This window comes from Prionailurus bengalensis, chromosome F2, assembly GCF_016509475.1.
Source record: "Prionailurus bengalensis isolate Pbe53 chromosome F2, Fcat_Pben_1.1_paternal_pri, whole genome shotgun sequence".
Classification (NCBI taxonomy): Eukaryota; Metazoa; Chordata; class Mammalia; order Carnivora; family Felidae; genus Prionailurus; species Prionailurus bengalensis.
Genome location: NC_057353.1, coordinates 82,284,397 through 82,298,513, shown reverse-complemented (window position 1 = coordinate 82,298,513; position 14,117 = coordinate 82,284,397). Strand labels below are relative to the sequence as shown.

The 14,117-nt window shown below is 60.9% G+C and overlaps 1 non-coding gene across 1 annotated transcript; it reads left to right on the top strand.

The window, feature by feature from the left end:
• Window positions 1-7,748: 7,748 nt before the first annotated feature.
• On the top strand, window positions 7,749-7,851 carry LOC122496146. Its single transcript, XR_006300693.1, has one exon. It is a non-coding gene; the product is annotated as a small nucleolar RNA U13 (small nucleolar RNA).
• Window positions 7,852-14,117: the final 6,266 nt, after the last annotated feature.

The following is a 14,117-nucleotide window of genomic DNA, read 5'->3' as shown; positions in this document are numbered from 1 at the left end:
AAAAAAATTAAAATAAAAAGCAGGATGGCTGGGGGCTTCAGGTGTCAGGAGGGCAGATGACCGAAGCAGCCCCTGGATGACCGGCCTCCATGTTTCTGGGAGCCACCACCCACAGGGCCACGGGTGTCTCTGAGACAGGACAAGACGCAGAGAAGGAGTCTGCAGAGAAGCCCCTTTGAAGTCAGGGAGGGAGAGAGGAATCTTCCTCAGACTAGACGGAGATGCCCCTGGGCTGAGAAGGCAGAGGGGCTGGAAGGAGCCAGGGTAGGGGGGTGGACCCCAGAGACAGGTTCCTGAGGGGCAGGACCTCTGAGCGGTCCCGGCTGGATCTGGCCCAGGTCACCTGGAGACAGCCTCAGGCCACCAAGATGTGATGTGGCCTGGGGATGACAGTCAGGGTGCGGCCGTGCCGACAGGAGTGACGGCCGTCCGGGTACAGCCTGGGAGCCCCGGTCGCTGTGCAAAGACCAGATAGGCCAGCCTGCCCCCCACGGGACGCAGCCCCGGGGGGAAAGAGAAGAGGCGGTGTTCCACGTTGGCCAAGACGTCAGGATTTTCCGCCCGGTAAGATGGGTCTAGAGGGAAAAATTGTGGCAGAAGAATTAAAGTTCCGTCCTCGTTCACCTGGGTTGGGGGCTGAGTGCCACACGCTCCGGTGTGGCAGGGCCGGGGCGCCGCTCCGGGCGGCGAGCTGGCCGGCTTCCCGCTGCCTCTTGGCCCTCCTCCGCGGTCTCTGGCGGTGTCGTCCAGAAGCGTCTCCCTGGCAGAACCAGACGCGGCGGGCCACCCTAGGGGCTGGGAGGCTGCAGAATGCAGCTCCCAAATTGCTGAGACGCGGGGCTCGGGCTCAGGGACTGCCAGCAAGGTGCGGCGGGCTGGGGTGACCTGGGGGTCGCCGCAAACAGCACGGCCACACGAGCAAGCAGAGGCTGATTTTCCAACACTTAACCTTTGTCAACTCCACTCCTGGCACTTTCAGGTGCACGACCAGGCCGCCGCCGAACGGAGATGATTTCGACTCAGCTTTCTCAGTGTGTTTACTGCTTACTCAATTTTTGTGGCTGTCGCCTTAGCCGGGACCCGCAGAGCGGCTGAGTAATGACACTGCCGTAGGGCGCGTCTGTGTTAATGGCAGGCCTTTCCTGCGGCACCTCGAATCCTCGAATCGAAGTTTGCTTTTGGGCTTGAAAACCAGTCTTTATTCAGCTGAGACTCTTTATTTATTCACATCTCAATTAGATTCTTCTCCGTGAGGAATGGCTGATGAGTTTTAAAGAAACAGCCTTTCACCATTTGTTGCTAGAACTCCGTATCTGCTCATTTAATGAGTAGTCGAGACAGCGGGTTCTGTCGCCGGACCTCCGGATGGTTAGGCGCCCTGGCTTTTGTGACACACGAGCTGTGGTGGGCGTCATGGTGCAGGATTCTTCTAGACCGTCGCCTGACCCCCCCCCGCCCCCCCCGCCGTACTTGGTCAGGAGAGCTGCGTCAGATTCATGGCTGGGATCTGTCTCTAGTCCTTTGGACGTCATCCATGGAGGTGAGCTCAGGATTTTGGCAGCCTCACACAGGTCACAGGCACAGCCCACGCTCTGGAGCAGTCTGGCTGGGGAGGGCGTCGGTGGAGTTCACCTTCCCCAGGACCTCCTGGGGGGCGGTCTGGGGGAGTCTGGTGTGGGCCCAGGGCAGCGGCAGGGTCAGTGGGTGCCCTGTGCCCTCCCCCCCCTCCACGTCCTCACCCGGTGGGTGCGGGACCTGTCCACCTCCTCGTTTGCACTGGTCTCAGCCCGGTCAGACCCCCAGGAAGCAGACCTGGAAGAGGTAAGACACGGACATTCGGAAACGGTCAGTGCGTTTGCAGGGAAGGCCGGGGTTCAGATGCCTTTTGCTGTTTGACCCGGACCAAGTCCTGCACCCGCTCTGAGCCTCGTTTGTGATGTGGGGACACACCCAGCGCATGAGGGAGGGGTGGTGTTTGCAAGCAGAGGAACCCTGTTCCAGCTGGCAGAGTGCTGGTCCCGCAGCAGGGCTGGAAGAGCGGGGGGTGGGGGGTGGACTTGAGGCTTGCCCTTGACCCTCCCTTATTCCCCCAAGCCCCCTCCTCTGGACCTGAGGGCTTCCCTGAAGCGCAACCTCTCCGGGTGGTCTCTCTCCCACCCTTCCCCCTGGCCTGTGCCCCCAGCCCCCTGAGGACGCCGCCGGTGCCTCGTCCGGTCCGTCCGGTCTGTATCTCGTGTCCCTCGGCCCCCACCCCGGGTGCTTCCGTCTCCTGGGGCCCCAGGGCACTGCTGGCTCAGCCCTGCACACGGCCAGTGCTGCTAACCGTTGGTGGAGAGGGCCGAGCTGGCCGAAGCCCCCAGGCACGCCTGCTTCTTCCTGTTCCACTGGAGGGACATTTACCTGGGACGTCGCCGGGTATCCGCCACCTCACCCAGCATCTGCACACTGGGGACCCACAGGTCCTTGAGTTTGGCATTGCAGGGAAGCGGACCTTTCCCCGAGGCGGGGAAGGAAGCCACGCCTCCCGGTGGCCGTGGGAACCTGTCCGCGGAGGGCTTTGGTCGCAGGCGCCCAGGCCCTGCACCGAGATCCCGACTGAAGTGCCCGGTTCCCGCTCCAGGAATCTGCAGCACCCGCGCCCACAGCACACGGAGGGGGCTGCCGGGACAGGTGGCAGCAGCAGGCCCCCGGTGTCACGTGCTTCTGGATTAGTTTTCCACTTTTGGGAGCTAAGCGCTAGGCTCTAGGCCCCGGGAGTGAGCAGCGGGCAGACGGCCCTGGCCCTGGTCCCATGCCGGTACCAGGAGGGGCCCGCTCTCCTTCCCCGGGGGCCTCCTTACCTTTCCTTGAGGGGGCTGCTGGGACGGGGCGGCCCCAGGGCAGGGGGCGCAGGGACCCTGGGCCTGGGAATTAGGCCAGGGGCTTCTCCGTTTTCTTTAACTTAAGTTTTTGAGCGGGTGCCGCGTTCCCGCCATAAGCAGGTGGGAGGCGTGGCCCCCGCATCTCCCGCCCTGCCCCCCCTGTGCCTCCAGGTGTCTGTGCGAGGACGGGGCGATGTGGCCATAGTTCCGCCCTCCGTGTCCTTTGTACACACGAGTCGTGGGCGGTTGACTTGTCCCGAGAGGCCTCGCGGGCGCGGCGTGTCCACACCGGCGCAGACGGGCTCCCCCAGCCCTCGCCTTCCAGCTCCCGTCTGTCTCTGCTTCCTGTCCGCCGGGGCTGCTTCACGTACCCTTGTGTTCAGACACTGTCAGGTGTCCATCCCCTCCCCCCCCAGCTGGCCTCGCTGAGCCAGAGGGTCACTCTGGCGGGAATGGCGGTCGCGCTGCCCCAGGGGCGGTGACAGCCGAGGGTTGTCCTCTCAGTGGGGCTCTGCTGTCGGGGGGATGCAGTTGTGTTACACGTTTCAGGAGTCGCTCCCCTGTCCTGCTCCCTGCCAGCGGCTGACGCATTTGTCTGTGCTGGCCGAGGCCGAAGTCTGAGGAACGTTTATGAAAAGTGACCCCGAGTGAGGAGGGGGCGGGCGTGGGCCTCACCACTTGGGCAAGGGGCCTGGCTCCTCCTGGGGAGACCACGCGCTGCCGGCCCTGAGCTTCTGGAGGGCTCGACAGGTGGGCCTCGCAGCCAGCATGCTTGTCAGGGGCAAGGGAGACAATGATTGACCGAGTTCAAGCCTGAGGAGCCCAAATTTCAGGAACCCGGGCCTGGACACCTTTGAACTGCAACCTGTGGGCAGCCAAGAGCTGACCGTGTATCCGAGTCACGGGCTCAGATCCACGTTCCCAGAAGGGCCAGCGGGCCACCGTGTAGAGCTGGGGGAAGGCCTGGAGGTCTGGGGTCTGGGGCGTGTGATGGGGGTTGGTGCCTGTCTAGGGCACTAGGACTCAGAGATGCGGGGTGGTGGGGAGAGTGAGGGCTCAGGGAAGGGATGGCCCGTGCCGGGCCCAGGGGACGGTCGCCAGGTCAGGGCACAGGCGAGGAGGAGGTTGGGACAGGTGGAACCGGTGACAAGCTCAGGGCTGTCCAGGCTGACGTCACCCAGGGGGACGTCCTGGAGGATGGGGAGATGTGGGGCGGGGCCCTCGTGTGCGGGACGGGAATGAGGACGAGAGTCTGAAGTTCCAGAATTCCTAGGCTAAAGGCGAGTGTCGCCCGTCCCCCACTATGCCCAAGTCCCCCTGATCCCACGCTGGTCTTGGTGCTGGCCGGGTGAGGGCCGGGGAGAGGTTTGGGGAAACGCACGAGTGTCTGTCCAGCCAGGTGACTCCGTGGCTGTGTGGGAGGGTCCGGAGGCAGAAGTGAGGCTGGGGGCTTGGTCTGCACCAGCCGCTTTGCCCAGGGAGCACCCAGCCGTTTGCCTGGCTTGTGTGGGGAGGGCGTCAGCGTTAGGGGGGCTGCTCCCCGTCCTCCCAGGTGGGCTGCTTGCTGGGAGGTCACGCACTTGGAGCAAGAACCCCGACCCTTCCCTGGGCAGAGACCCCTACTCACCTCCCAGGCCAGACCCTTGCAGGCCATCGGCAGTGTCGCTGAATGAATGAATAAAACACAAGATGGAAAATGACTTACCTGAGGGACAAGTCATGAGTCGTGGGTCACTGAGAAAAGGCGGCTGACGGGGCAGCCCTGCTATGGACTGGAGCCCTCAGCGTCAACACTGCCCCTCGGCCCCGGTTCTCCCCAACTGCCCTTCTCCCCGGGTCTCCCTGTTCTGAAGGGAATATCCGGGCCCCTGCTCCAGTCCCTCCAGAGCACCAGGCCCTCGTCCCCTAACTTGGGGACCTAGCAACCCGTGGCCCCAGGTGGGCAAGGAGACGCACGGATGATCAGAAAGACAGTCACCTTTCCGAAGCAACGAGGTCAGGGCTCTTGATCCAGAAGACACCTCGGAGGGGAGCGCTGGTCTACCCGAGCAAGCACGGCTGGGAAGGCTTGAAGATTAGCTGATCTGAAAGGAAGTCGTTCTTTGGTGAGCGTCCCCAGTGTCCCATGCGGTGATCACCTGGTTACTGTGCCTTCAAATACGCTGGATTTCCTCACGGAGCCCTCCCGCCGAAGCCAAGCTCTCGTCTCTAGTCTGCGGAGGTCGGGCGGAGCCAAGGAGAGCCCCGGGTGACCCGCGGAGGACACGCACACGGCAGAGAGATGTCCAGCTGTACTAGTCGCTGGGGAAATGCCAACCACAAACGAGAGTCCTGCCCCCAGGTTAGCAAACGTTCACAAGCCTGATCGGGCCACGTGATGGAGGCCACGTGCACGGCCAGATTCTCCTGCACGCCGCACGTCCGAGATCCTGGGGCACAGCCTGCCCGGGGACACGGTGTGGCGCATTCGCTGGATGGTCTGTTCCCAGAACCAAGCAATCGCTTCACATCGCCCAGTGAAACATCTCACACGGGCGAGAATGTGTATGGTCGCTCTGTGCGCGAGAGCGGCCGTCTGAAAGCCCAAATGGCCATCGCGGGGTTTGGGTTGATGAGCTGTGATACAGTCACGTGATGGAGCGCTCTGTGGCAGTTGTGGGGAGTGAGTTAGCCACAACACGATTCGGAAGGAGGCCAGCAGCGCGAGTCCCGACACGGTACATAAAGCTGATACTCGTGTGTAAAGTACACCGTTGTTCTATAGAAGTGTGATGGGCCAAGCATAGCTGCACAGACAGTAACGCTGTATGTCATCTATCTATGTGTCTGGCATCTACCCAACATCCATCCATCGGTCCTTCCATCCTTTTGTCCATCCGTCCCCATCCATCCATCCATCTGTCCACCCATCTGTCCATCCATCATCCATCCGTCTGTCTGTCCATCTATCTGTCCACCCATCCGTCCATCCATCATCCATCCATCTGTCTGTCCATCCATCTGTCCACCCATCCGTCCATCCATCATCCATCCATCTGTCTGTCCATCCATCTGTCTACCCATCCGTCCATCCATCATCCATCCGTCTGTCCATCCATCCGTCTATCCTTCTGTCCATCTGTCCATCTGTCTGTTCGTCCATCCATCCATCCGTCTGTCCATCCATCTATCCATCTGTCCCTCCATCCATCCATCCTTCTGTCCATCCGTCCGTCCGTCTGTCCATCCATCCATCCATCCTTCCGTCTATCCGTCCATCCATCCATCCATCCATCTGTCCATCCATCCATCCATCCTTTCGTCCATCCATCCATCCATCTGTCCACCCATCCGTCCATCCATCATCCATCCATCTGTCTGTCCATCCATCCGTCTATCCTTCTGTCCATCCGTCCATCTGTCTGTTCGTCCATCCATCCATCCGTCTGTCCATCCATCCATCCATCTGTCCATCCATCCATCCATCCTTCTGTCCATCCGTCCATCTGTCCATCCAACCATCCATCCTTCCGTCTATCCGTCCATCCATCCATCCATTCATCTGTCTGTCCGTCCATCCATCTATCCACCTGTTCGTCCATCCATCCATCCATCCATTCATCCATCTGTCCGTCCATCCGTCCGTCCGTCCATCCATCCATCCATCCTTTCGTCCATCCACCTCTATCAATCATCTATCTGAGGAGAATGAGAACAATCAGGGGAAGATTCCAGAGCATGGTGTCACTCCCCCAGGACAGGGAGGCAGGGGCATGCAGGGGCGCAGAGGGGACTGAGAAGGGTCTCACAGGAAGCAGCGAGTTAGTGTCAAAGTATTAGTCTTCCTGCTGGTTGGTGAGCTCACAGAAGGTTGTCACATTATCAAAAAGAAAGAAAGAAATGAGGACCGCATAGGGACCACGAGGAGTGGGTGTCGTAGACCATGAGTGAAAGTCCACCTTATGCCCCTCAAGTATCAGAGATACCCTCACGTGAAACAAACCAGAGCAGACCCCTCACCACACACGTCTGAGCCGTGAGTCCCCATTATGAACACGTGACTTGTCTGTTCCCAGACACCTTTCTATCAGGAGGGCTCCTTCCTGAGGCCCCCCCCTTCCTGTGGATGGGAGGCATGTTGTGCTGAAAATGTCATCCCCAGGGCAGGGAAGCCCCTGTCCTGTCCCAGTGAATGGAATGGCAAGCCTGACTCTCGCTTTGGTGGGGGGGGGCGGTGGCAGGGTTTGAATGTGAGGAGAAAGGAGGTTTCCTGGGGGCAGAGAACAGGGTTTTGAGGGGCCCTGGACCCCAGAGACCACGGGCTGAGCTGGAGGCAGAGAAGGATGTAGGGGACAGCTGGCCTCCACTGGGCCCTGGGGACTGCGATACGTGAGAAGCCGCGGAGATGCTGTCAGCATCCAGGTCTGTGGCAAAGCCCCACAGATGACCAAAGTCTACCCTCCCCGGGCTGGAGTCAGATGCTGAACTCTGGGTGTGGAGGGCCATGCTCCCTCCGAGCCTCTGGGGGAGGGTGCTTCCTGCCTCTTCCAGCTGCTGGGGCTCCTGGTGTCCTTGGCTTCTGGCCTGTCCCTCCAACTCTGGCCTGTCTCCACGTGGTCTCCCCGGGTCTCTGTGAGTCCTTCCCTGTCTCTTACAAGGACACTCCCATTGGATGGAGGGCCCGCCAAGTCCAGGATGGCCTTACTTCAGTCCTCTGTGACACAACCGCACCTGCAAAGACTCGATTTCCTAACAAGGTCACAGGCTGAGGCTTCCGGTGGGCATGTGCTTTTGGGGGCACTTCACCCAGGATGCCGGTTCTGGGCCTGCTCCCCGTCACCCTGGGGCTGACCCCGGTCCGTCCTCGGCAGGATCATTCACCCTCACACTTAGAATCAGGCTCCGGGGATCTTTCTGTAGTTCGTAAGCGTGATGATTGGGCTTTCACGCCATCGTGGGCCCCGTGGCTCCCTCAAACCTTGTTACGACCTCAGCTTGTGATCCGTTGGCGTGGAAAAACAAAACAAAAGAAAGGATCAGGGGCTCCTGGGTGTCTCAGTCGGTCAAGCGTCTGACTTCGGCTCAGGTCATGGTCTTGCTGTTTGTGGGTTCGAGCCCCACATCGGGCTCTATGCTGACAGCTCGGAGCTTGGAGCCTGCTTCGGATTCTGTGTCTCCCTCTCTCTCTCCCCCTCCCCTGCTCGCACTGTCTCTCTCTCTCTCAAAAATAAACATGAAAGAAAGAAAGAGAGAAGAAAGAAAGAAAGAAAGAAAGAAGAAAGAAAGAAAGAAAGAAAGAAAGAAAGAAAGAAAGAAAGAAAGAAAGAAACAGGCCCTAGGGGACCAGGCGGCGGGGACACTGGGGACAAGGCGGTGCAGACTGGAGCACGTGGTGGCCTGAAGGGCAGGTGGCTGTGGGGGGAAAGGGGGGCTCCGGGGTGGGGGGTGGGGGACTCCACCCCGCTCAGCCTTCGGTGGCCGTGAAGGACGGGGCCAAGATAGGCACTCGGTGGTGGAGGGCTGTGCTTGGGGACTGTAGCCCGGGGCACACCGGCGGTGATCGGCTGCCAGCCTCCCGCAGTCCAGGCGTCTTCACGGCCCCTCTGGGAGGCAGGGAGGCCACAGCCTTAGCTCTGGAGCTGCTGGTGATAAGCTCCCTGCTGCCCCTCCCCACCCCCCCCCCCCCCCCCCCCCAGCTCTGCCGCTAGAGAAAGCAAAGGGACTTTCCCTCCGGCAGTAAGGACTTTTTAAAATTTCAAGGCCACCTCCATTACCCCAGTAACCCGAGCCCGGAGCGCCCCCATGCCTCTCTTTCTCAGACCTTCTTCCATCCGGCCGCCCCCCCCCCCCAATCCCAGTCCTACCTCTGAATATCTCCGGAAGCTTTCCAGGCCTTTCTTCCCGCTGCTATGACCCCAGACCAGGACTTCACTACTTAAAAAAAAAAAAAAAAAAAAAAAAAAGATAAACAATTTAAACTAAAAAATCTGACAAAAACAGCTCAGACATTTCTTCCCTGCCTCTGGCAACCACCAGTCTGTTCTCTGTGTCTATCGACTTTTTTTTTTTTAATGTTTATTTATTTTTGAGAGAGAGACAGAGTGTGAGCAGGGGAAGGGGTAGAGAGAGAGGGAGACAGAGGCTCTGAAGCAGGCTCCAGGCTCCGAGCTGTCAGCACAGAGACTGAGGCAAGGCTCGAATCTATGAACCTAGAGGCCATGATCTGAGCCGAAATAGGGCGCTCAACTAACTGAGCCACTGCCCCTTAAATTGTTTTTTACAAAAACATATTTTTCAAGTTTATTTGGCTATCTTGAGAGACAGAAAGTGCACACCAGTGGGGGAGGGGCAGAGAGGGAGAGAGAGAACCCCAAGCACTGCCGGCACAGAGCCCGACGTGGGGCTCGAACTCACAACCGTGAGATCGTGACCTGAGCCGAAATCAAGAGTCGGACACTTAACCGACTGAGCCACCGAGGAGCCCCTCAACTTAGTTTTTTGAAAAATTATTTTTAGCGGCGCCTGGGTGGCTCAGTCAGTTAAGCTTCCGATTTCAGCGCAGGTCACGATTTCACATTTGTGGGTTCGAGCCCCGCGTCGGGCTCTGTGCTGACAGCTCGGGGCCTGGAGCCGGCTTTGCATTCTGTGTCTCCCTCTCTCTCTGCCCCTCCCCTGCTCATGCTCTGTCTCTCTCTCTCTCTCAAAAATAAACACTGAAAAAAAAACCAACCACTGCGATGGAGTGTTGGGAGTTAGTGTGTGTGGCCCCCATTGCCTGCCCCTTGGTCGAGACGCCCAGCCGCTTTCTTCCTTGGCCAGGACGGGCACGAATCATTGGATTTCTCAGTTTGGTAACAGCTGTCCAAAGGCGGCCCAGACTTCCAGTGAGAAGGGGAGGACTTCTAGCCACCGTCACCCGCGGTGCGGCGTGCCGTCACTCTGCTCCAGCCCCGCTTCCGTGAGCAGCCAGCTGGGCGCAGAGGGACCGTGGCGGCGCAGGCACAGGGACGGCGAGGTGCCGGGGCTCAGGCCAGGTCTGTCCCCAGCCCCACCACACTTTCTCCCCAGCCTCGACGGTCGTTGCAGGATTTTACGTGTGTCCGTGGGGGCACTGAATCACGGGGGGATTTTTCACAGGCCAGATGCTCTTTGCTTCCCGTCTGATCTGTCTTCAAAGGCACCGCATTGACACAGGCTCCAAACAGCCTCCCCACACATTTTCTCCTGAGGTCATTGCTGGCCCCAGCCGGGTTTTTTTTTTTCCTTAATTCAATTTTATCGGAAAATGGACAAGCCCTTTCTCCCTCCCTACAGCAGGGACGGAGAGATTAAAATGACGTCTGCGGCCGTGACACCTGAAACTACAGTGTCACTTCCCGTTCCTGGGGGGCGGAAATGACCTTTACTCACGTCCCAGGGCACGGGGCGCCGCGGAGCAGGGGCTGGTCCCTCCTGGCCCCCGGGATGCAGCACCGGTGTGTGTGGATGCCGGCTCCCGCTGTCCTCAGGTGACACCGGACAAGGACACCTGGGGGGACGCGCTCGGCCCAGCTGGATGGTCCCAGAGTCACGCTTCCTCTTACGCTGTGGTTCTCGGGTTCCTGGAGGCCACGCCGACCAGCGAAGTCCTTCCACGACTCAGTCTCCCGTAGCGCCTCCCGCCCCGCCCCTGCCTGGCCGCTGACCTTCAGAGGCACCGGATACCTCGGTGGCTGGAAGCCGGGCATACGCTCCTGTGCGCGGAAGGAGGCAAGCCCTGTCCCCCATGTTGCTGACGGGGGGACCGTTTGCTAATGGCTTCTATAGCCTCCTGAGCGAATGACCTTCTAGGAACACTTCTGCCCGGCTCAGGACCCCGGCTCCAAATCCTAAACTCCCACGGAGCTTCGGGCAGGGTGGGGCGGTCGTATCTGGGCCAGTGCACGAGTTTCCACCATCCCATATGGTAGAGTTTGTCCAGCTTGTGAAGACGGCATACTTCCAAAACCGTGCATGTGCGTCAGGGTGACCCCAGTTGGGTGCGCTCTGTCCACGACCTCAGCCCCGCGGCTGCGTCGAAGGCTCCTGTCCCCCGCCCGGCTGTGCCTACAGCGGGCAGCTGTCCACGCCATCAGGTCGCTGAAGCCACATGTCCTCCGAGCTCATTCGCGCCCGTGGCCGTCCGTCTGGGGGCGCAGACCTAGCTCTGACGCTGAGGGGGAGACGGCAGCCCCCTGCCCCCCCCCCCCAGCTGCCCGGGCAGCCTCGGGGCCACACCGAGCCCCCCCGGAAGCCTCAGTGGTGTCGTCTCTCTCAGATCATCTGGACAACGCCCGTATCGTGTGCGGACAGCCCGGGCTGGTTGGCAGCCAGCGGGGGCACCGGCTCATTTATGCTCGCGGATCACCCCGGGGGTGCAGGGCCCCGTCCCACGCTGGGGACGTTTCTCCATCACCCGCCTTCAGTGGGCACACCTGTGGGGGAGGGAGCAAGGGTGTTATTGATTCTCGTGCTCCGAGGGCTCCCGTGGAAGTGGGGGGGCCGTGTGCCTCCAGGGACCGTGGCCTTGGGGCGTCCTCCCTGCTGGCGGTGGGCTCCACGTCTCCTCGGCCGGGCAGTGTCACTGGGTGCGGGCTGAGGGTGCAGGTCCGCACGCCGGGGGTGCTTGGTCTCCGCACCCACGTGCAGGCTCGTCCTGGGACCCGCGGGTCTCGCCCTGGGGGTCTGACCAAGGTGCCGGCCGGGCCTCGGTCCCCTCTGGGGTGGCAGTGGGAGTTTTGGCGGGTGTCTGTGCCAGGCACTCGGGTCTTCCTCGACGTTGCCACGGGGACTCACATGGCTGGTGCCCTGGGTGGGTCTCACTGTCCCATCACTGGAGACTCAGCTGCCTGGAGACCCTGTGGTACTAAGGGCTACGGCCAGAGTCTGGAAAAACCCAAACACCCAAACGTTCCCCGAGCGTATGGACCTCCCTCCTTTTTCACCGAGAAAACCCCAGTTCTGAGAGTCAACCTCAGGGAGGCTCATCGTCTCCGGGGTCCCCACAGAGCTCACCGCAGGCCTGGTGCACAGAAGCTGATCTCCTAGCAGCAAAATGGCCTTGCCTGGGACCCGCCTTGGTGGGGATCCAGCCAGGATCCGGCCGGGCAGTCCCGGCTAGGGCCCTCGGAGGCCAATGCCATCAGGCAGCCGTGTCGGGGCCCAGACCGTCACCTGCCGGGCCGCTTCCTCTCTGGTCACAAGCTTCTTCCCGCTGCCCATGACACGGGGCAGCGTTTCTGGTCTCAGAATGATCTGATGCCCTCCACGGTCAGGGTGGTGGTGTGCAGAATTCAAATGCCCCCAAGATTCTTTTTTTTTAAGATTTTATTTTTAGGGGCACCTGAGTGGCTCAGTCAGTTAAGCAGTTAAGCGATTAGGCGTCTGGCTCTTGGTTTGAGCTCAAATCATGATCTCACAGCTTGTGAGTTTGAGCCCCGTGTCGGGCTCTGCACTGACAGTGTGGAACCCGCTTGGGATTTTCTCTCTCTCTCTATTCCTCTCCCCCCTCTTTTAACATAAATAAATAGGGGTGCCTGGGTGGCTCAGTCGGTTAAGCGTCCGACTTCAGCTCACGGTCTGGGAGTTCCAGCCCTGCATCGGGCTCTGTGCTGACAGCTCGGAGCCTGGATCCTGCTTCGGATTCTGTGTCTCTCTCTCTCTGCCCCTCCCCTGCTTACACACTGTCTCTCTCTGTCTCAAAAATAAATAAAAACATTTTAAAAAATTAAAAAAAATAAACATTAAAAAAATTTTATTTTTAAGCAATCTCTACACCCAACATGGGGCTCGAACTCACAACCCCGAGATCAAGAGTCCCTCACTCCACGGACTGAGCTGGCCAGGCACCCCAAATCCCTTTGGACTCTGGTCCTGGTTACTCGGTCGGCACCCTTGCCCAGGCGCTGCTGAGCGGGGATGTGCAGGTGAGGGGACCTCCAAGTCTCCGGCGCTGTGATTCCTAGGTGTGGGGGAGCCCGCAGAGGAGGGGGACTCGGGGGAAGGAATGGGGCGGCCTCTAGGGGCAGAGAGCGGTCCCAGCTGACCTCAGCAAGGACAAAGGGGGCTCGGCCCTACAAGAGGAACTCTGCCAGCTGTCGGATGAGCCCCTGGGCCCCGGAGGGGAGTGCAGCCTGGCCGCACGTTGGCTGTAGGGAGCCCAAGCGTCCTCCCAGACTTCCTGTGGGCAAACTGCGAGACAGCACCTGGGGCTGAGCGGGTGGCGGCGGGTGACACGGGGGCCGCCTCGTGGGTCTAGGGTCCCCCAGGGTGCTGGGCCCACCCCGGTTTTGATTTCTGCCAGCGGCTCCTGCCTCTCGTGTCCTAGCTGCCAGACCCTCTGGTATCGGGGGGTCTGTCCTCTGCGCAAGGGGACTGCTGGGCCACCCCGGGAATACTCCCCCCTCCCCCCCCCCCCCCCAGCCGCGGGTTCAGGTCTCCTCACAGCGACTCTGAGCAGAAGTCACAGGGTTCCTGGAGGAGGACTGTGATTCCCCCCAAACGGGACAGCTCTGGAGTGTTCTGGACCGTGGCAAGACTGTGGCAGTGGGGCACAGAGATCACCGGGGCCTCGGAGGGGACGGTCAGTGTAAAAAGGCTTCAACAAGTAGAAGGTGGTTGACCACTCAGGCGTCCAAGTGGGCACTGCAGGGCAAGGGGATAGTGGGGGGGAGGGGGGCCTGGGGACACTGGGGGAGAGGGGAGTTCCGGGGAGGGGACTCTGGGGACCCGGGGAGAGTGGGAGGGGGGGTTCCGGGGAGGGGACGCTGGGGGGCCTGGGGAGAGTGGGGGGAGGGGAGTTCCAGGGAGGGGACTCTGGGGACCCGGGGAGAGTGGGAGGGGGGGTTCCGGGGAGGGGGCGCTGGGGGGCCCGGGGAGAGTGGGGGGGAGGGGGGTTCCGAGAAGCGGGCGCTGGGGGGTCGCGGGGAGAGTCGGGTCGGGGAGGGGGGGCCCAGGGGGGGCCCCCACCAGGCGGCGGAGCTGCACTGGGGCAGCTGGAGGGCCTCGTCCTCAGGATTTCTCTTCTCACTCCCACTCGTGATGGGATGTGAACTGCTCCAGAGTGGGGAAAAGGGGACAGATGGGGGACCCTAAGAGGATGATGGGTGAGCAGCTCCCGGTGCCCGCCTGGCCATGTCCCCGTTCTCCGTCCCATTCCTAACAGCGGACACTTCCAGCCGTGTTCATTCCCCGCCCCCAGGCGGCCTTCTCCTCCTCTTGGAGCGGACCTCCCCCCTCCCCGCCAGCCTGAGGCCCCAA